The sequence below is a fragment of the Teleopsis dalmanni genome, chromosome 1 (assembly GCF_002237135.1).
Source record: "Teleopsis dalmanni isolate 2A chromosome 1, ASM223713v2, whole genome shotgun sequence".
Classification (NCBI taxonomy): Eukaryota; Metazoa; Arthropoda; class Insecta; order Diptera; family Diopsidae; genus Teleopsis; species Teleopsis dalmanni.
This window is the reverse complement of record NC_051846.1, coordinates 114249756-114273071: the sequence shown is the minus strand read 5'-3', so window position 1 is coordinate 114273071 and position 23316 is coordinate 114249756. Positions and strand designations below refer to the sequence as shown.

The following is a 23316-nucleotide window of genomic DNA, read 5'->3' as shown; positions in this document are numbered from 1 at the left end:
GACGGTCTTCGAGACATGTACGCAAAAATTCGTTGAAGACATTTGGCTAATTTGTATGAAAGTGTCTTCGAAGACCGTCATACATTTGGATCGATCGGTCTTCATGTACGTATCCATGTCTTGAAGACGTCTTCGATGACGGATCGATCCGTTTTCTACTGGGAAGACAATAAAATTTCGTCTTTCTACTCTCAAAATGGGAAATAATGACTGGTATCACATCGATGACCCACATGCCATCACGGTATGACTGAATACGCAAATGCAGTTTTAATGAAGAGTAAAGTAAACACATCGATAACAATATTATTAACCATTTTACACATTATCATATAAGTGTAAACAATGTTTGGAGGTTATATTCCCAGCAGCTAATACAGCGTATAATACTGGACTGACTAGTCATTTTTCATAGTCATTAGGTTTTTTTTTAATCGGATGTTTTATTGTTCACCACGGAACCGTCGATTATTTAAATCTAATGGTTCTATACGGAATGATTTCGTGTGCGATTTGAATGAATTAATTCTTATTACAAATATTTGCTGCTTTTTTTGTTAATTTTGTTATTAGTGGGACTTGCATATTCCCTTAAGAATACCAACTCATTATTAAATTATGCTAAATGTTTTATAATTTTAAAATTCCACTTAAAACCCCTTGTCACTAAACACTTTTCTAAAGAAATTAATCAGAACATTAGCTTTTGAGATCAGAAAATTAATTTCATAAAAGAAAATTATATTAATGTTATCTTATTTAATCAACATTTGCTAATGTTTATATTTATTCGCATATCCACTGCAAAGTTTATAGAGACATATAAAAATATACATATAAACATACAGTCAAACTTCCATAACTCGGAATCCAATTTTGCAAGTCTTCGACTTATTGAGACTTCGACTTAGAGAATTTTTTTTTTCTTTTTTTATTTTTGAAAGAAACTAGAATTACATTTTAAAATATGTATTTATTTATTTGCAGTCAAATAAAGCACAGAAGTTATAGTGAATTAAAATATTCAGAAATTAAGGTTTGTGACTTTAATTTTTTCTTATTTTCAGTAAAAAGAGGTTCCAATCTATTCATACTCTTATAGTGATCATCAGTTGTACTGTCATTCGTTTGCAAATACAAATTCAGAATTTTGAATGAACCTTCTACTTCATTCTTGGAAGGCTGATAAATAATTACATACATCGAACCCTCATCATCACTTTCCGCTGCGCTTAGAATTGAATCCAGTAATTTAGAGCTATAGTGCTCAATAACATCATCATCTGTAGGAACGCTTGATGTACAAATTTCATTGTCAAAGCTCAATATAATCAATAATAGTAGCATTGGAAGTTATTTTATTTACTTTAAACCACGCTGCTAGCGACTGTCATTTGCACAAAGAAGCAACTTAAAAAAGAGAAAATTAAACTTTTGATTTGGAAAAAGGGACTTCCCCTAACAGCATAATGCATTTATACTTGAAACAAAAATTCGACTTATAGAATTCACTTTCTCCATATTCCTATCGGTACGGGAAAAAAATTTTGTTCGAGTTATAGAAGTTCGAATTATGGAAACAAAATTCTATGTAATTTGCTCTTCGAGTTATAGAAAATTCGAATTATAGAAGTTCGAGTTATACAAGTTTGACTGTATACAGTGGCTCACAGCTTATTTGATGCAACCAAAAATATTTTGAAAAATGTTGTTTATTTCAAAATATTTTGCAAAATTAAAAAAACAAAGTATGCAGAGTTATTGTTTATAGTGTGTTTATTCATTTAAAAAAAAAAACCAAAAATCTTCTTCCATTCCTTAGTAATGCATCAAAAACCAAAACGAAATGAAAAATTCATGTCACAGCTTAAATGATGCAACATCAAAAAAACTAATATTTTTACAAACTTCCGGACTAATTCTAAGTACTTAGTACTTTGTTGGATATCCCTTATTAGTAATAACAGCATGAAGCCTTTTTGGCAAGGAATCAACCAGTTGTTTGGTATAATCTGGACTAATTTTACTCCACTCTTGCTGTATTTTTACAAACTTCCGGACTAATTCTAAGTACTTAGTACTTTGTTGGATATCCCTTATTAGTAATAACAGCATGAAGCCTTTTTGGCAAGGAATCAACCAGTTGTTTGGTATAATCTGGACTAATTTTACTCCACTCTTGCTGTAAAGCGTTTCTTAAGTCAAATTTGTTGCGGATGTCATGTTTTCTGATATTTGTCTTCAAAACGGACCACAAATTTTCAATAACGTTCAAGTCTGGTGATTGTGCAGGAGTTTGGACAATGTGTGGACATTACCATATCAACCACGTTTGTACTAATGCTGACTTGTGCTTAGGGTCGTTGTCTTGGTAAAAGCGAAAATCATCTGCAATCTGCAATTTCGTTGCACTTTGAATCAAATTTTCTTGAAGAAGCTTTAAGTAAATATTTTTATTCATAGATTCTTCGATGAAGACCAAATTTCCTATTCCATTTGATGACATACATGCCCAAACCATAACATTACCACCTCCGTGTTTTACGGTAGCACGTAAATTTTGTGGTTTGAGCTCAGAATTGACTTCGCGCCGTACATAAGATCTTCCATCTGATCCAAATAAGTTTATTTTGACTTCGTCTGCAAAAAGTACATTTCGCCAAAATGCTGGACTCTTATTTAAATGCTCTCGTGCAAACTGCAACCTTTTAATTCTATTTTTTGCACTTACGAAAGGTTTCTTTACAGCTATTCTTCCATTGAAATTTGATTCTCTCAATATTCTGCGGACGGTTTTCAGGATGACAAATTTTTCCAAAATCTTTTTTGGCCATGTCTGTCAACTTTGGAGCGCTAATTGTTGGATTTTTTCGAATTTGGTTTACCAAATAACTCGATTCTTTTCTGTAAAAATTTTATTGGGAGCCTTTCGTTCCTTATTTTCTATGCGATTTTCATGTACGAAGCGTTCAATTATGTGTTGAACTGTTGAAGAGCTTATATTTACCATTTCACCAATTTTACGCTGGGGAATTCCCTTTTTAAAGTACTCCAACACTAACTCACGCTTTTCAATTGATGTGCGCCGTCCCATGGTTAACAAAATGCACTCACTTTAATTTTTATAATATTTTCGCTCAAAAACTAGATTACAAATGATCGCAGAATAAAAATATTTTAATTTCTGTGTAATCTGGCGACAAAAATAACGGTATTCTTAACTGCATCATTTAAGCTGTGACATGAATTTTTCATTTGGTTTGGTTTTTGATGCATTACTAAGGAATGGAAGAAGATTTTTGGGTTTTTTTTTTAAAATGAATAAACACACTATAAACAATAACTCTTTGAAATCTTAAGTTTAAATAGCCAAAGACTAAAATTGTATTCGTTTGTTCATTCTTGAGATAACGGGATAAACGTGTCCCTGCATGTAAATATAGGCCCCATAAAGTCTGCGTACAGTTTGTTTGTTTAGATAATATCATTAATTTTTAAGCAGTTTGTTCTTATTTTTGCTCATTTGATATTATTTAGCATTTGAATTGAACATTTAGCGAGATCAGTGATCAATTAATTTTTAAGTAGTTACTATTTTAAAGTATGGAATCAAGGGGAAGAGAAATCAGTGTACACGAAAGAACAATAATTATTAAACTATGGAAAGATGAAAAAAGTTTCCGAAAAATTGGTGAAACTATTGAAAGAACGCATTCATCAGTCTAGCGCATAGTGAAGAACTTCAGAAAAAAAACCGGAATTTTACCATCTAAACTGCGTCCTCTGCGTCCAAAAGTTTTATCAGTCCGAGAAAAGCGAAAAATAGTCCATATGCTAAAGATCAACCCTCGTGTTTCTTTTTCGAAAATTGTGAAATATGTAAATCAACCATTTAAAAAAGTATTTGTGCGAAGACTGCTAAAAACGTATTACCTAAAGCTGGATATCGTGGTAGAGTCGCTAGATAGAAACCGTATATTTCTCTTGTGAACAGACAAAATATGCGTTGAAGCGTTAAATTTGCGAAGGAATACACAAATAAACTTCCGGAGTTCTGGAAACAAGTAATATTTTCAGACGAAAGCAAGTTCTGCATCTTTGGTATAAAAGGTCGTCAAATTATGTGGCGGAAATCAGGAGCAACGTTAGAGAAACAAAATCTTGTTGGTACAGTCAAACACGGCGGTGGTGGAGTTATGATATGGGGGTGCATGGTGGCTGATGGTGCAGGTCAGTTAAAATTTATAGAATCGACAATGAATAAATGGGGTTATTTAAACATTTTAAAAAGAAATTGGAAACAATGTGCAGATAATTTAGGCTTATCCACGTCATTTTGGTTCCAACAGGACAATGACCCAAAACACACAGTGGGGATTGTTAAACTTTGGTTTTTGTACAGTGTTCCAAGACAGCTTAAAACGCCTCCACAATAACCTGAGCTCAACCCCATTGAGAATCTTTGGGATTTATTGGAAAAAAGAATTCGTCAGCATGTGATAACAAGTAAAGAGGCTTTGCGGAGTACAATGCAAGAAGTTGGTTAATTCCATGCCAAATAGATTAAGTGAAGTTCTAAAACAGCGTGGTTACCTAACAAAGTATTAAATATAACCTTATTTATATTATTTCTACCGATTTTATCAGTTTTTTTATAACTGTGCGCAGACTTTATGGGGCCTATTTTTACATGCAGGCACACTTTTATCCCGTTATCTCTGGAATGAATAGTCGAATACAATTTTTGTCTTTTGCTATTTAAACTTAATAATTCAAAGAATAAATATATGTAAAAATTTTAATATAAAAAATTTAATTATATTGTGTTTCTTTATCACATATCAAAATTCGTAAGGTGTACACAGAGTTTATTGGCTATGTGTATGTATGGGCTAACCGCGAACGCTGTGAGGTTACTAAAACCTTATGGCCTAGGTTAGACAAAAATAAAACGAAAAGCCATTTAGGCTTCAGTATACCTGCAGTTTGTATGCTTACTGAAGTACTAACGGGACATTGTGCCATAGCGCCTATGCTCCAACAGTGGCGAATTCCAACAAGTGGATTATGCAGGAGTTGACATGATGAAGAGGAGATAGAATTTATCAACCACTTCCTATGTCTCTGTCCAGGACTGTCCGGCAACATTTTTTGAGGGCATCACAATGGGCAATATATGCCTTCGAGTGGAAGTGCTGACAACAGTCAGCACGCACTTTCCGAACCTAACCTAATCTATTTATTTTAAGGAAAATATTAAGGGCAATTGCTCATAGAGACGTCGTTTATATTGTCTTCTTTATGATGCATATTATATTTGAGGACCTTATAGCTTTGGTTTTTTTTTATTCACAATAGTCAATATCTATTAATACTAGCTTGTGTGTTTTTATAAGGTCCATTTGATTTGTGACATACAGTCAGTCAACGAGTCGGAATGAGCGACTTCGCTCATTATTTATTTTATTTTAACAACTTTTGTTGTTAAAATGTATCTTAAATTATAGACACATAGCAAATAATATATGTTTTATTAATTTTTTTTATTCAATTTTTATCTAAAATTTTAATCCTTTGCAATAACTTAATAGCACGAAGACGATTTAATAAAATATTCATAATTAATCAACTGATCTGTCATATATCGAACACTTTTTGCCCTATATAACATTCAATATAAATTTCTAAACAAAAACAAAGTTTACAAAGATAATTAGATAATGTACAAGATTTATATGTGGTTGATATTATATTAGTAGGGCTATTCAAATGTACATCGGTAATTCAAAAATTCAGTGATCGGTATAGTAATGAAATGAGAAATATCTGAACGTTTTTAAATCTTTCTAGGTAATGTCGTAAAGTTGACATGTTTTAAATTAAAGAAAGAAAATGTCAAAACTAGTTCTCTCATTTCTTTATCGAGTATTTCTTAATAACATAACATAATAACCTAACAGTAAAATTCCCTATTTTTAGTTAACGCACATAACATATGTATATATAAATATTAATTAAATACCAAAAATTTACAAAACAAAAATTTATCGAGAATATTGTAATTTCACAAGATTGAGAAGTTGCCGAGCGCGTATGTATGCCTTATTTTACCTACCCGTAGAAAACCTGCAGATCGATCGATCCAAATATATGAAGGCATTTTCGAACAAATTAGCCAAATGTCTTCGAAAACATTTTGCGTTCATGTCTCGAAGACTAACATAGATGCGTTGTCTTGCATAGAAAACGCAGTCGATTGAAAATTGTGCGTTCGTAGCGCAACAACTCATTTCATTTTTTTACAATTAACTTTTGTTTTCCTTTGAATAGGTGGAAAGAAATTTATATGTGTAATTTATTATATATATAATTATTTTTTACATTATATTTAAATAATTATAAATTTTATTATTATAAAAATAAATGAGAATTAAGTTAAAAAATTTTTATTTACTTCACTTTAAAATTGGCACTGATAATAACAAAGGCATAGCGTCATAACATAGCGTCATATGATGCAATATTGCGAAGGATGGCGGTATTAATATAAAAAGATTTTTTTTATGCATTTTGTTATTGTTTTATATTTGAACTAAAACAAAGCAAACAAATAATCATGCCGGATAATTAAGAAACGCTGTGAAGACTACAAATGAGAGAGTAAGCTATGGAGAGACTTTTTAAATTCATGTTTTGAGCAATTGTTTTGAAAATTTGCTTAAACATGCGGACGCAGTATAAGAGACTATCTCGAAGATAATATATTCCAGGACCATTTTTCCAACTGGATACTTATTAAACCTACACTTATTTGTTGCTGTATATTTCCATAATATACAACACACACGTACCAAGAAATGACTTAATACTTTTCTGGGTCGCTGATGTGAAAAAATAGTGGATGATATAGAGGGAAATAACAAACAAATAAATGTTAAATTTATTTGTTTGTTATTTGTCACTTTTTTTTGGTAAAAAAAGGATAAATGAATGGCTTCTTTTAATTACTTATATATGTATGTACATATTATTACTTTTGTTCATATTTGCTCATAGCATATGTATATTTTCACGTTCTCATGAGTATGACGCTCTTAGAAAGAAAGGTAAAGTTAGTTAGCCTTGACACTCACAAGTAAACAGACGTGTTTTTATTCAGCTCGGAGTCTCGTAATATGTAGAATTTAATATTTTGGTAATGGCCATTTCATAAATTTATTATACCCATACAAATATATGTGTTTAAATACATGTTTATTTAAATTTACGGAAGTTGCACAATAATTGTTGGAATTAGAAATATTATACACAAAAGCATTTTAAATGTTTCTAAAAAAATATATATAATAAATATGAAGATAAATCATAAATGAATTTCAGCTAAAAACAAAGTAGAAGGAAAACGAAAATCAGATGAAAAAGTAATAAATTTTGGCAAAATCTTATAAAGTCAAAATCAACAGTTCGCAGTATATATGAGAGCCAACGCATTGTGCCACGGAAGCCACACATCAATTCAAATAATATAGGAACAAAAATAACAAAACGGAGACGAAAAACAAAACTAGTCAAACTGATACATCGAAGCGAGTAGATTTAGCGAGTAACTAAATCGAGAAACAAATGTTACCCAATGTTGAACACTAAAACCAACCAAAGCAACGAACACGAATGGGCACAACGAGGGAAAAATTTGAAATAGCAATGCACAAAGAAAGACGGACGAATAGACAGGTTACACCGCGAAGTATGCAAACAAAGAAGCAAGTGATAGGGCAACTCACACGCTCACTGCACAACTGCGAATCATCACGATAAGTAAAGCCAAGACCATTTAAACGAGCTTGGCAAGAAGGCGCACTTTTTGTTGCCATTGATCAAGAACACCGGACACTCATACCTTTACTTATGCATTTTTACAGCAAATTTGACCCCCCTGCAAGAATCATCTAAACCCAAAAGCAAGCATTCACATATACGAACAACCTCATAATAGACAATGCAGTATCAATTAATATGCATTGCCAGAATTTTAAAATTATATAAAATCGCAATCAAAATAAAATATTTTAAAAAGAGAAAAACCAATTACTATAATAAATGAATAAATAAAATAAAGCGAGATACATACTTTTACTCATACATTTATTTTAGTAAATTCACTGCCTTTTATTTGTCTTCTTGAGCAAACCTTTGGAATACATACATATATGTGCGTACATACATAAGAGTACATAACTTATTAGATATTTCAGTTGTGGGATAGTAACCAACCAACATGTGTAACTTTTATAAGAATCAACAAAAGGCAGAGAAGCTCATTTAATGCTTTAACCTTGCGGTTTACTTGTACATTCAAATTTTTTGCCTTTATATTTTGACTCATCTACCTTACTCAAATTCAGGTAACGATTTTACAGATATTCACTCACATGAAGTCTGCTGCTGAGAAATGCTTTGTGAAGAAGTCTGTCGTTTTTATCTACCGTAGAAAAAGATGGATTTGATAAAATTATTAATATTTATGCCATTAATGTTCATATGTCTAACGAATAACTGTAAGAGCAATGAAAACTTCGTTAATAAATAAAAAAACATTAAAAACAAAAACAACAGTGTTGCGATGTTTTGTTTTTTGAATATCTATTCGTTTTTCGTATTGTAGTTTATGGTTTTGTTTCTGTTTTTGTTTTTGGACATTTAATTTGAAAAGTGAGCAACAAATGTTTTGGTGTATTATATGAACAATTGGATTTGCCCTCTGTTAAAAAATTCGTTTTTGTTTTTGTAGGTTTCACATAGCTGAACGACGAAAGTCCAAGTCGACCATGAGCATTTTTTTATTCTCTTTACATATGTACATATATTTTATATCTTATGTTTTTAAAAATTAAAGACAATTGTAAGTCTACACAGCAGCTGAGAAGCTGAATAATTTTTACATACATTTGTGTGTAATATTTAACACTTAAAATGAGTGGATATGCAATCAATGCATACGCATTTGTGTATGTATATTGAGTGCTTTCCATAATTAATAAATAACGCGTGATATGAATGAATGAAAAAGGCAGGATAACCACTTAATTGCAGGCAAGCAATTCGCTACTCTGCCCTCACGCACACATTGATAAACTCGAAGAACAAAACACACACCCCTAGAGAGTAGAGGCAGAAGCGTTACCGTTTTTGCTATTATAATTTTTTCTTGCTTAATTACTGTTTCGCAATCCCGACTGGTGTAAAGCTGGGATTTATTTTTTTAATTTTCTCCTTATGTTATGTTTCACCACAATTTCTTTCTTTGCACAATAACTACCTCATAATAAGCTTCACTAGTTTTTATTTTTACTACGTTATTAAACTTTATTTGAAGAGGATTGCATGTTTTTTTCAATTATTCATTCTATCATTGTTTAATCGTATTCGTTTCAGCTTTTATTACATTGGAATTGCTGTTGAATGTACCTGTAAAAGTAAAGCTAAAACTTTTAGTGAACATTTATAGAGATTTTAGTTTGAGTGAGTATGTGCATAAATGCATACAGCATTACCCAGTTGGAAAAGTGGTCTTCGAAGACGTTGTCTTCAAGATGGTTTTTCATACTGCGTCCGCATGTTTAAGAAAATTTTCAAAACAATTGCTTAAAGCATGAATGTAAAAAGTCTCTCTATTGCTTACTCTCTCATTTGTAGCGTTCTCAGCAACCTATGTCGCTATGCCTTTATGATTATCAGTGCCAATTTTGAGTGAAGTGAATAGTCATTTTGTGAGGTAAAATTTTCTATTCCATTTACATTTTTTAATTCAATTTAATTCAAATTTATTTTTATAATCGATTTATAATTTTTTAAATATAATGTATAAAATATGTATATACAATAAAAACAAAAAAATAATGACATACAAATTTTTATCTATCTATTTAAAGAGGAGCATTGTTTACAATTTAAAGAGCACAAAAAAGGAGAAAAAAACAAGAAAAGGGTAAAAAAATTAAATGAGTACCTGCGCTAAGAGCGCACAACTTTTAATCGAATGCGTCCATGAATGCAAGACATGGATACGTTCAATCTTCGAGACATGTACGCAAAATGTCTTTGAAGATATTTGGCTAATTTGCTTGAAAATGTCTATGAAGACGGCATACATTTGGATCGATCGGTCTTCAGGCATGTATTCATATATTGAAGATGTTTTCGATAACGGATCGATCTGTTTCCTACTGGATAATTACTACACGTCACATACGTATGCAATATTACATTCGCAAGTACGTACATATTAACGTTTTTATGTATGGACAATATACGATGTTAGATTGCAGCAATAGCAACTAAAGATTTCTTTTTAGTCTTATTAACTAATATACGTCGCGTTTTGTTTGAAAGCATTTATACGTTTTTACATTGATGTCATCTTACATCATACAACACAAATCACCGAAATCTATCTTTTACTTTTTTCCTTTCATAGCTTTATTATACTTTAAGAATTCATCATCGAAGGCAGTAAATAACAACAACATTACAATAGTCAATACCAACACCAACAAATGTTTGCCTGTGTTAATGCATTGTGTGTGTGAAGATGTGTATTAAGCACGTATGTTTTTGTTTCCTTGAATTTCATCGTTTTTTAGTTGTTTTCGACACAAGAATACGAAAAACAACAAAGTAAATATTTTCTGTCAAACACAAAATTAACCACAATTATAACAGAAATTATATTATCTGTTCATATTAAAAAATTTTAATTTACTTCTTATTTTAATGAAGTCATATATATATATATATATATATATACAAGTATAATACTCAGTATAATACTCAAGTATACAAGTATAATACTCAGTAAAAGAGAATGGGTTTTCTGGGGTTTTCGGGAATGCTTCATTTCCCATTGGTTTTTTGTTTTTCTTTATTTCATGCGTAAATGAAATTATGAATACTTTATTTAACACCTACTTTATTAATATGAATATTAATAGATTTAATAATATTCCCCCATTTTTTTTTCTTAATTAATAAACATTACATAAATAATTTAAAATTTAAAGAATTAAAAAACAGGCATTATCGTATATGAACTGTAAAATTATTTGCGTAGTTTAAAAGCACAAAACTAAACATAAAGACGTTCCTGTGTGTGGGTGTGTGAGTGTGTGAGTCTACAACGAAAGAGAGAAAGAAGGAGAGTGAAGCTCTTTTGGCTCTTGTCATTTGTGATCTTATTATGGATAATTTTACATTGCTACTTTCTTTGAATATTCATTTGATTAAAGGGGGAGAGGAGTGCATATATATTTCAAACATACATGAAGGGCAAATATGGAGGCAATTGCCATTAGTTTATTCAACAATATTCAACTTACTTTGGTAGATTGGCCAAGTAACGTGATTGCTTCTCGCGGCGTAGCTCATCGGTGAGACGACAATAAGTGTTGTTAATACAAACGCTGCGACGTAAATTCGTTTCAGAGTCCTTGATGCGTTCCAATTTATGTGCGCAAAGTTGTAAAATCCGTTTGCGTTCTTCACGCTGACGCAGCTTTGGAGATATCATTGGCACACGCGAACGATGGTGGTGGTACCCGATAGGCGGTGACGAGCGCGGTGGTCCGAACATATCAGAATCGTCGTCGCAACCATTTAAAGTGGTTGTTGTTGGCAAGGTCATTGTTTGGCTTGAACTATTTTTGCAATGCTGCAGTAACGCAGCCTGAGGGCATTGATCGCGTTACACACGATCTCGATTATGAGCCTTTGGATAGTATTCTACGTCTTTAGATTTCCTTATTAGTTATTGTTAATACACAAAACCGTTTTATTTATTTCCGCACTTTTTTTATATTTTTTATAATATAGTTGTTTTTCTTTTGTAAAACTACTTTTTTGCTTAAACTTTCACAGTTGTCAATTGCAATGAGGCAACCAAATCAATCTATTGAAACCCAATTTAACTTTTTATTTTTTTTGTCAATAATCATGCATTCGAGGAAGGTCGTTTCATGGAAGAAAAAAATCAGTGGCTTTCTGCTAAATCAGTTATTCAAACAGAATATAAATTTTTTGGTATTTTCTAATTAAATTCAAAATAATCCAGTACTTTCGAACTTTTATCAGTTAAATAAGAATTTGAAATATTAATTATAACAAGCATTTACAGTTTTTTATTTCCACTGATAATGCTTAAACTTGTTTTTAATTTTTGCACTTCACCTCGCACAATTCGCAATATATTGATTAACAACTTATTTCTTGGTGTTAGTTACAAACTAATTTTTGAGCACTGCGCATTCCGTATCAGAAATTTACCTCCACACAATTCTCACGACCGCAATCAAATGAACACAGCACCAACTCCGGAACGTTATTCGCCTCGGTTGACTGCGACCGACTAAATAATTTGACAAGAAATATGCACAATGAAGTAAGGAAAAGAAATGAGAAACGGAAGCATTCCGCCCGTTCTCAGGGAGTATAGTTAGCAAAGAGTATTGAACAATTAAATGAGAAATATTACTTTTAAGAGCCTTAAGAGCGGTTATATACCTAATAATAAATAAACATTATCAAATACTAATGCAGATACACATTTCCACATATTTGCATTAAAAAATATTATTTCAATAATACTTTGGAAAGTACTATTAAGTTGAATAGGGATTAAAACAATTAATAATAAAGGAGTCAGGGAATTTAAGAGTCATGCCTTGTTAACTAAAGAAGGTTACGTTTTACTTGATTACTTATCTGTGTGCATGCATATCTGATATTTGTTAGTTGGGCTTCTAAATACTTTTACAGAAACAATTTTTGTGTTAGTCAATGAATTTATACATAATTCTACAATCTGTGGAATAATAAATGATGTTTATCAATAATAGCAGAATCTATTTGAGACGCAGTTTTAAAAAATACTTCTTTTCAATGCAATATAGCACAGTTCTTTTCGCCCACCGCTTTTTTATGAAATTTAAATTATGAACATGAATTCTGGCGGTTCATACTAGGCGTTGAGTATATACTCAATGCATTAGGACACACTCGTCCGACACAAACATTCACACATTCGTTTGCAGACATCACATTGACTCTACTTCACTGAATCTGCTCTACATACATTCATTACTTGATGTCATTTAAGAAATGCAGCCTTCCCAAGTCCTTAAATGGCAATGTTACAATTTAAAACAATAATTATTTAGGATAAGCTATAATAAACATTTAATTCCACACTAAAGGTTACACCATTTCTCCATTGAGAGTATTACTTATTCACGGTATTAAATTTAAACCAATTTTCTCTTTTCTCTCTGCTGCTTCTGTTCTCACTCTCACTACCTTATAGAAACAGTTTTTAAATTAACTGTTTCCATACCGTGGAGGTTTTTTAACCTTTTTGTTGCTATATTTGTGTTTGTGTTTTATTTTCGTTTTGCTTTTGAATTAAATGTCAATTTTTTAATTTTTTTACAAACATAAGGAAATAAAGTGTCTGTCATTTTTGATTAACTATAAACAATGTTTTGTTTTTAAATTGTCCTCTTGTTTGGCTTAGTGTCTTTGTGGTACTGGTAAATAAAATAAAACTAATGCTCAAAAGTAGTGGCCTGATTTGACGACGAGTAACTTTTTTCTCCATGCTCTGTGTCGTCATGGCTTAGTTTAGAGAAATAGAGAAATTGGGCTTTAAAGTTGTAAGATATTTACATACATGGATAACACAAACGACCCATAGGGACAAATTTAAAATCATGCATGCATATTTCTCTGAAACCATGGAGGCTTGGTAGTGGTTAAAGGATTTGTACGTCAATGATAAATGAGAGAAGTTGGATCTCTATATATTTGCTCTACTAGTATAGAACTCCACATTTTTTACATAACTTCTAGAAAATATGGCTTTTTTGATGCATGCATTGTTGCAGGGATTAAGTCTTAACTCTACTCAATTTCTTAGCAAACCATTTTTCAAATTGGGTAATAAATTAAAATTGGATGGAGTCTAATCTGGAATTATCCATCTCTCAACGCCGAAATTCTTTAATTTGGCAGAAATAATTATAAGCACTATGAGGAAGATATGATACGGCAACACATGTGATCAGATTTAAGTAAACGTGACATCTTTTTAGCTCACAACTTTTTATATGCATAACTTTTCAATTAAGATGCTTACCATTTCACCAATCTTGCGAATTCTTAATTTGTGATATTCCATCACTAGATCATGACTTTAATCCACGATTTCTAAAGTTGACATTTCATTTGGGCTCACATGTCCACAACGATACCTAATATACCATTTTTGAATCGTTCGCCATGTACAAAGAGTATTCATCATGTACGTGTACAATCGCGGTGCCTGAGTTCAGAATGGTGAATAAACAAAGTAACTTCGAATCAGTGAAAATGTATCTTAATGAAATTAATATAAATAATCGTCTGTTCTACTCGATAAAGTCCTCTGATAGGCTTACAAATTTTTTAAAAATAATATTGGTATTTTACTATTAATTTATCCAAAAATACCGATATATATTTGTATAGTCTATCAATAGTATCACAGGAGTTTAGATCTAATCTGGCTGATTGGAATTTATTATTTATACGATATTAAACAAATTCTAATAAATTGAGATCAAGATATACATATTTTTAAGAACACACCTAACAATTCGGTTTAGTACTATTTTATCCATTCCACTTTATGGGTCAATGTGGAATGTGTACGGAATATGGAAGTGGAAGGTAATTTCTTAAAATAATTTTGGATTCTTTAAATGAAAAAGATTTAGATTGTCATTTGCTGAATCACAGCCGTTGAAATGGATTCAGAGCAATGTGAACAGTTTCAAATTATCTTAATTTAATTTATCTCCAAAGACACTTTCTGTATCCTGTAAAATATAGTTAAAAGTCATTGTAATAATTTTGTATAATTGAAGTAAATAAATAATTGAATTGATATTTTGCTTCGAATAAGAAATGAACAGGCAAAACACAAACGTTGAAATAAACCACCAATTCGTTCCCCACGAACACACTTCTTCAATATGCATGCGTAATAAACACACACACAAGTACATAGCACACATGCCCAGCGTGCAAACAGACGAGTTTTGGACGATGGCTCGTCAACGCGATGAAGTTATAAATCTTCCACGCGATTGTTTTGCCGATTGTTATTTTTCGCCACCAACAAAATGCATACTGGTTATGACTCATTGAATTTTGTTTTGACGAAATGAACAGTGAAGAGATAAAGAAATAAAACATCTGAGCGATTGTTGCTTAGTGTTCTCTGAAAGTGCGTAATATAAGTGCATAAATTTACGCTCTCATTTGAAATTGTTTGTTTGCGTGCAGTAATTGCAATTCATTCTCTTGAAAGCAGTAAAGTGGTGTAGTGAAAAAATATCAGTGAAAGTACAATTTATATTAAATTATTTAAGTTAAATTATAAAGTATATCAACAGGTAATTATTTTATTATTAAATTGTTTGTAATAACAAAACAAATAATAGTAAACAGAATGAGGTCAGCTAGTTCTTCAAAAAAAGCAAACAAGCGAGAGGCGTCTAGGATAATAAATAATATTTTTGGTGTACAAAAGAAAAACACAAAACCACAAATTGGAAATGAAGATTTGCAAACACCAGAAGAAATTTTCTCAAATATCAATAATTCTTTTATTGATTGTGATGACTGTCAAAATAACTACGGTAATGTCTTTTTTAACTTTTTTGCTTAAGTTTTTTACTTTTTATAATACAATAAGTGATTTGTAATAGTTTATTAATAATTTATATTATTTACTTTTTTATATTTTTACTTAACTTTTTTACTTTTTATAATAGAATAAGTGTTTTGTAATATTTTAGCAATTTTTATAATACAATAAGTGATTTGTAATAGTTTATTAATAATTTATATTATTTACTTTTTTATATTTTTACTTTACTTTTTACAATAAAAAATTATTATAAAAAATATAAAAAATAAAATTTTTTAATGTTTACAATGTTTTAAGTTGCAGTACTAAAACCACTCATTAATTTGAGTGGAATGCTCACTATTGAGAATGATCGCGCTTAACGAACATTTGCGCGTCTTCCGCAATGGTTTTGGGAGCAGAAAGCGATTCGTCTAAGCGATTCGCGGACGATGGACAACTCTCTCATACAAAAGTATTGCGGAAGCATCGTCTGCGTTTGAATTAAATACGCTTCCACGAGAAACAAAGCACGCAAAAGCATCGCGGACGATTCTTCCGCGATTAAAAATGTACGCTGGGTGTGTGCTCATTTCACATAAAAAGCAAAAAATGCCATTTATGACACCAACAATGTTTTCAGGTTCAAAATGTATTCGATTTTATGTTGTAATCGGCAGTAAGATTTTCATGAATACATTTTTATGCATATGATGAGCGAGCATTGTTAGAAAGAGTCACAAATACAGCAGAAGGTCTATCAATAAGGAAGAGTGCCACAAAAACTGCGACGAATTTAAAGCAAGTAAAATGAAAATGTTTTAAGAGCACACGTTATATTGATTGCCACCGTAATAGCGGTTTTACTCTTAAATTGCGCTCACCATTTTTGCAAATGCATATAAACATTCTACCCACAAGCGTCAACACCAACGTCATTAATGAGTACTTAGCAATGTTCCATACTAAAGATAACGGAAACAAAATAAACGTATTCTCTTTGTTAACACTCTGCAGAAAAAAAGTACAAAAAAAATGTGTGTTACTCACACATCTATTGATGTAGATTTACTTCTTTATGGAATACATAAAATGCATGTAAACTATTCTTTTAAACACTTGCTGATTGCTAAAGTTTAAAAGTCATTTGTTTGTGTTGTAACATATGGTTTGTAGTACGTATGTACATATTTCTTTTCACAAAACTGTAATTGAAATTAAAATTCTTATATATACCTCAAAAGAGGGCAATATACGTATGCATTGTGTATTATTTATAGATATGAAAATAATATGTGTGATACAATATACATACATGTTTATGTAAGCGCAATTTTTACAGTATCTGAATTAATTTTAATTATTTGTGATAATTACAATAATTTGAATAAAATTTAAAATTATACAGATTATAAATTATATGTAAATACATACATAGCACCTTGCTTGCATTGAACAGAAATAACAAAAGTGATAGCAAAATTGAAAATTGAGTAATCGGAGAGCGTCATTTAAATGTGCTACTCATTTCGGCATGTTCTCTTTGCTTGTTGTCTCAGGCCAGAAAGCACACAAATACTTTGTTTGTGTGTCAACCAGATTGATGTTTTGCGGGAACGAAGGGAAACAGCTGATTTTTTTAAACTTGTTCCGTACACCATTTACTCTGTAGTATTGTACAATATGAGGAATTTCCATGCCTTTATTGTTCCCTTTTGTGGCTGGACGTATTTGTGTTGGTGTGTTGTGTTGACGAAATTGATGATGCACTCGTTTTTGTCTATATTTTGTATGTCATGTGTAGTGTATTTATAAGTTACTATTTCTACGCTCTTTGATTCTGTCTGTTTCTTTGTTTTACACGTTCTCATATTTTGTACTCCTCTTCAAAAGTCGCTATTAAAAGTTTTATTTCTTGGTTTTCTTGTTTGTTTGTATTTATGTATGATACTTAATAAGGTTAAGTGGAAATGACTAGTTTTTGTTGTTTGTATTGATTTGCTTTTGTTTTCGCCTTCATTGTGTTGTTTACCTTGTTTGCATTTATGTACCAATTGCTTTAGTTTTTTCCATCTGTTTTTTTTCTTTTTGTGTTTTTATCAAATAACATTGATTTTGCATTTGTGCGTTAGTGGCGAATAATTAACTGAATATTATGTATTGTATTATTTTATATGTGTGTAGTTATTGTTTTTTACACATTTTTTTGTTTAATACGTATGCTGAAACCATATAAAATCATGAACAACAACAACTTCCGGTATTTTGATTTTCAACATTGGTTAATTTACATTGGTTAATTTTATTGAAGATTTAAATAAATTCTGAAACCAGTTCAGTTAAGCAAAAGTGAAATCAACTCAATAGAAATTTCTTTCAATTATTCAAATTCTTTCAATGCATAAGAATAATACATATAATGTAAATATATACATACATATGTACATAATTTCTAGAGCATTGTCCGATCCAATAAATGCGCCATTAAAATGGGCGTGCATATGTATATACATATGTACATCACTAAGGACTAAAATTTATTTAATGCCCAATATAGGTGGACCTAGGCAACAGAGGAACCAGCTATTGACAAATGTAGTTAAGTCTATTGCTATAGAAGATGCGCGCTCACAATTGTTTCCGCATTCCGTACAGTATCTACTGACGCGGCCATGGTTATTGCCGGAATGATGCCACTACAACAGGAAGCAGAAGTTGAAAAGGAAAAATATGCAGCAAAAAGAACTGGGTTCACAAACTACAATCAGATCAATGAAGAAGCATTGAATAGGTGGCAACAGAGTTGGGATATATCCACAAAAGGAACATGGACACATAAGCTCATTCCGAAGATAAGTGATTGGACCACCAGAAAGCATGGACAGGTGAACTACTACCTAACTTAGATGTTAACTGGACGGCTGCTTCAGAGCATACCTTTTTAAGTTCAAACATGACGAAGACGACATGTGCCCAGCGTGTGCACGTGTGTTCTTTAAATGTCCGAGATATCGGAGCCATCGCAGCTCCTTAGCAAGAGCAACCAGAGAACAGGTCACACCTGATAACATCATCTAACTGATGTTGAGGTCAACAGAAATCTGGAACCTAGTGTGTGTATTTGCGAAAGAAATCATAGAAAGACAGAGTGCAGCAGAGAGAACTAGAAATGTAGTAAGGGGTGACAGCAATCGCTAAAGTACCACCCTCCGAAGTAACGCTTAAATGTGGTTCCGGAGGGATTTATAGTTAGAAGAGGCACGGTTTTAGGATGAGGTTTAGTACGAAGGCGCAAATATCAAGCACAAGAGTAAGTCTTGGTTGCGAATCGTGCATGCTACGGCCAAATAAAGGAAAAATAATTATTTTAAAATAAACAAGTAAAATAAAATGAAAAAAATAAAATAAAATAAAATAAAATAAAATAAAACAGAGTTATCGTTTCTTAAGAATATTAAATATGCTATATTCACTTCGTAGTGTCATGCAATTTATTTGATTTACTTGGTGTCTAGTAATTCAAAATACATTTTCGAACTCCATCTATTGGTATAATATTGTATTTTTAGCTTGAAAATGAACAAGTCCGCCAGTTCCTTGAAATGCAGATGGAAAAAGTATATGCCTAAATAATTATTTATGTTGTTACTAGTGCAAATCGTAAGAAGATTAGGAAATCAAAAAAAATATTTTTTCAATTCAATTCAACATTTATTTACTTCTGCTTCTGAACTTATAGTTGTAACAGAAGGAGGTTTGATGTATACTTATTATTAATTAAATTAAACTTATTACTAATTAGGTTTAAAAAGTAAGCGATAAAAACAAAAAAAGTTAAGTTAAATAAATAGTAGGGAAATAATTATAATTATATCTGTATATATATCTACAAAAAAAATTTTGCAAAATCTTATTCGTTTATAATAAATGATCTGATTTTAAGACTATTTAATATATATGTGAATATTGCTTTAGATGATTGCGGATCAGTGCAGTTGAAAATTAAAGATTTATTGTCTCTGAAGACTGTAAGTAAGAAACTAAGATGGTGATCTCGTACTGAGGAGTATATAGGTCACTCAAACATCAAGTGATTCAACGTTTCTTCAGTTTGTAAATTACAAAGTGTACAAAGGTTGTTGATTTCGAGTCTGTGAATTTGCCCGTTAATACAAAAATGGGTGCAGTGAGTTGTTGGCAACCGCAATTGGGCGATAACCTTTGCCATAAAAATTGCTTACGATCTTTGGTAACAGACAAGATTGTCATAAAGGGCTCTTAATATATTGCATTTCATGGATTGTGAGTTGGTGCATTTTAGAATGTCTTTGAATTTTAGATATCTATGATAGCGTTCAAGGGCCGTAGTTCGGTTATCAATCCAAGTTGCTGCAGTCGGTGTTTCCCACAAGTTTGTCATATTTACAACTTTAAGAAACTCATTAAATTGTGTAACCCAATTAAGTTCACTTGTAGAAGAATTATTTACGTGTAGGTAAATCAGACGAAGGAGACATTGTTTGGGGTATCTTGATTGATCCATTTGAATAATTCGTATAACGAAATCGATTGCGCGTTTGAAAACTCTATATGAAATTTTTACAAGGCCTAGTTCAAGTCTAAGTGCTGCATAGTTTGTAGCCTGTGGGAGTGCTAACAAACGTACTACAACGTTGATTGAACGATTCCTAGTGAATCACCGTAACGTAGACCCCACACTTCTGATGCATATAAAAGTGTTACAGATACAGTGCAGTCGAATAGTTTAGCCCGACCTTTTCAAAAATCTGATTTAAATTTACTTATAGTATGTACTGCCGTACCGAGCGCTATTTTCCCTTTTCTTATGGCAGTTTCTGCTGCACATTTGCCTAATATGGAGCTGGAGAAATTTACTCCTAAGTATGTGTTGGACTTCACGACAGAAATTTTTTGACTTTTGTAAAAGAAATTTTCTGCTATTGACCTTCCCCCTCTTCTAAAGGGGAAAATTTGGGTTTTTTCCGTGTTTACAACAAGATTGTTTTTTTCGTAGTAGCTTTCAAGTGCTAATAGATTTTTTCGTAAAATAATAGGGGACCTGGCTAGAACAACGGCGTCATCTGCAAAAAGCAGCATCAAAATATCATGTAGACCATTAATATTGATCCTTTTAATATTTGCATTCCTTAATATTATCAGTACATGATCCTTTTTTTCTAAACCCATTTTGCGATTTAGGAATTTTATTGTGTTGTTCCGCCCATCTTAAGAGGCGATCATGCAGAATATGGGTAAAAATTTTTAAGATAATATTGCATGGAGCAATGCCTCTATAATTTTCGGGTGAGTTTATATCACCTTTTTTGTGTAACATAATAAGTACGGACTGTGACCAAGAAGCTGGTGTGTTTCCAGTTAAGAGAATATTATAGAATACTGACTGTAGGATATAAATCCATTGACTAGATAAATTCTTAAAGAACTCTGCTGTAATCGCATCTTCGTCTGGAGCCTTATTAATTTTGATTTTATTTATTGCTGTTTTTATTTCAATTATTGTTATTTCCGAATCCAGCGCTTCGATAAAGTTTTCAGACAGTATAAGTTCAATGGTAGGACGAGATGGATAAATTTGCTCGTAGAACGTTTGCCAAACAGAATTTGGTATGGGGTTGTTGACAAAAGGTTTTCGATTGTACGATTTAATAAGATTCCAAAAGTCTTTCGAATTTTTTACGTTAAAGAACTTATTTTTGACCTTAATTTCATTTTCGGTTCTTTTTTCAGACAGCATTTTTTTGTAATTAGCTTTTAAATCCATGTATACCGTTTTAGTTTCAGGTGAAAAGCTTTGTCTCTTGCACTTTTTTAGGACATGATTTAGATTTTTCTTTGAGGCCCGTAGCTCTGAGTCAAACCATGGCTTAGAAGTATAGTAAAGAGGCATAAAGGACTTAGCAATAACCATTTCTGATGCTTGAGCGGATTTTTGTATAGAGGTTATAATTAGATCATTTTGTTGGTTATTGGATAAAGAAGAGAAGTGATGATTCATGTTCAATGATTCAAGACAGCGGTTCATGTGTAATGTAAAAATATCAGACTTATTTATATCTCATTTTAATCAGGTTTGCTTACAAGAAGTTATATGTGTACAATTTATATTGCTAGTGCCGGTAGGGAATTCAAGTTTTAAGGTTACCGGTAAATGGTCTTAACTAGAAGCAAGTGCTTTTACTTCTAGGCTTTTTATAAATGGAATTGCAGCGACGTTGACCAAGATTAAATCAATAACACTGTTACCATTTTTGTTTGAAAATGTAAAACTTGCCGGGATGTCACCGTCTGTGCAACCGTTAAGCAAGATGAAGCCATTATTTTCTATGAATTCTAATATATTTTTACCACGCGTATTCACGACTAAAACGAGAGAGCTTTTTTTAGATATGAAAATCGAACTAATTTCAGATAAGAATTCTTGAGCATCCTCTTCACCCACTCTAGCGTTGAAGTCACCACCTATATTTTTTAATTTCTTTAGTGAGATAGAAGATAAATCATCAGCTCGTAGCTCAAACGGTAAAAGCAATAACAACAAACAACCGTATAGTGAGGAAATAAAGCCAAGCAAAGAAAGAAAAAAAATAAGAGGCAATGTAAGAAGAATCGTAACGAATCTAAAAAGGGAGCAAAGGAAACAATCAGGTACGGTTATATCAAAATGGTGGACAGTACTGTAAAAAATTCTAAATTGAAATACCTCAAAGAAGGCAAAATATTATAGAGATTAAAATATATAGTGCCAATTGGAGAAATTCTCTCCAATTGCGACATTAAGCCGACACTCAAAAAAATGTTATGGCCTATTAACGAAACTCGTGATAGGCTTTCATTCTAGTTTGCATCTTCTTTACTAAAACTTTATTAAATCATTTACGCGTTTAAAATTTCTAAATTTTTCACAATTCTCACTTTATACTTTAAGCTGAAACTAATTTAACGTACTTGATATCGGTTTTCGATATTATATGCAATGGATATTTAATGAATCCACATTCTTATGTGCTTTATTGATCATTAATAATTCTCCAAACAATACATGGGCGGTACTATCTGGAGTTCATGAAACCCACATGTGGTGTCTTATTATGTTGTGGCATTCTGCTTACCTTCAAATAAATTTCCCATTTTGCTCCCATTTTTATTTCATGCTTTCTCTGATTTCACTATTCCAGAATTTGCAATATTGTTAAAGATTTTTTATTTTGTGTTGGCTTTAAGACGTGATCAGGAATAATAAATAACCTAGGAAAGTTTTTTTTTCCTTTTATATCCGCCACGATAGCAGTCGCAACATGACCTTTGTGCAATTACCATCTATAATATTGACAACTCGGTAAATGATGCGCTTATTAAAAGTTAATAACCTTCTGAAATAATAAATTTTCAAGTAAAAATAAAACAGCTGCAGTATTTGTTCCTAGATTTTCATGATTTAAAAAGGTAAAGCTCTATATAAAATAATAAAAAAGTTGTGTTGTTCCACTTAAAATCCTATTTTAGGTTGTAAGCAGAAGGATTTTCTTTCAAATTAAAAAAAAAAATTGGTTGCT

General features: G+C 31.5%; 1 long non-coding RNA gene across 1 annotated transcript; it reads left to right on the top strand.

Moving 5' to 3' along the window:
* Positions 1–7124: 7124 nt before the first annotated feature.
* LOC119673253 lies at positions 7125–7604 on the top strand. Its single transcript, XR_005252030.1, has 2 exons — positions 7125–7195; positions 7381–7604. It is a non-coding gene; the product is annotated as an uncharacterized LOC119673253 (long non-coding RNA).
* The last annotated feature ends 15712 nt before the right edge of the window (positions 7605–23316 follow it).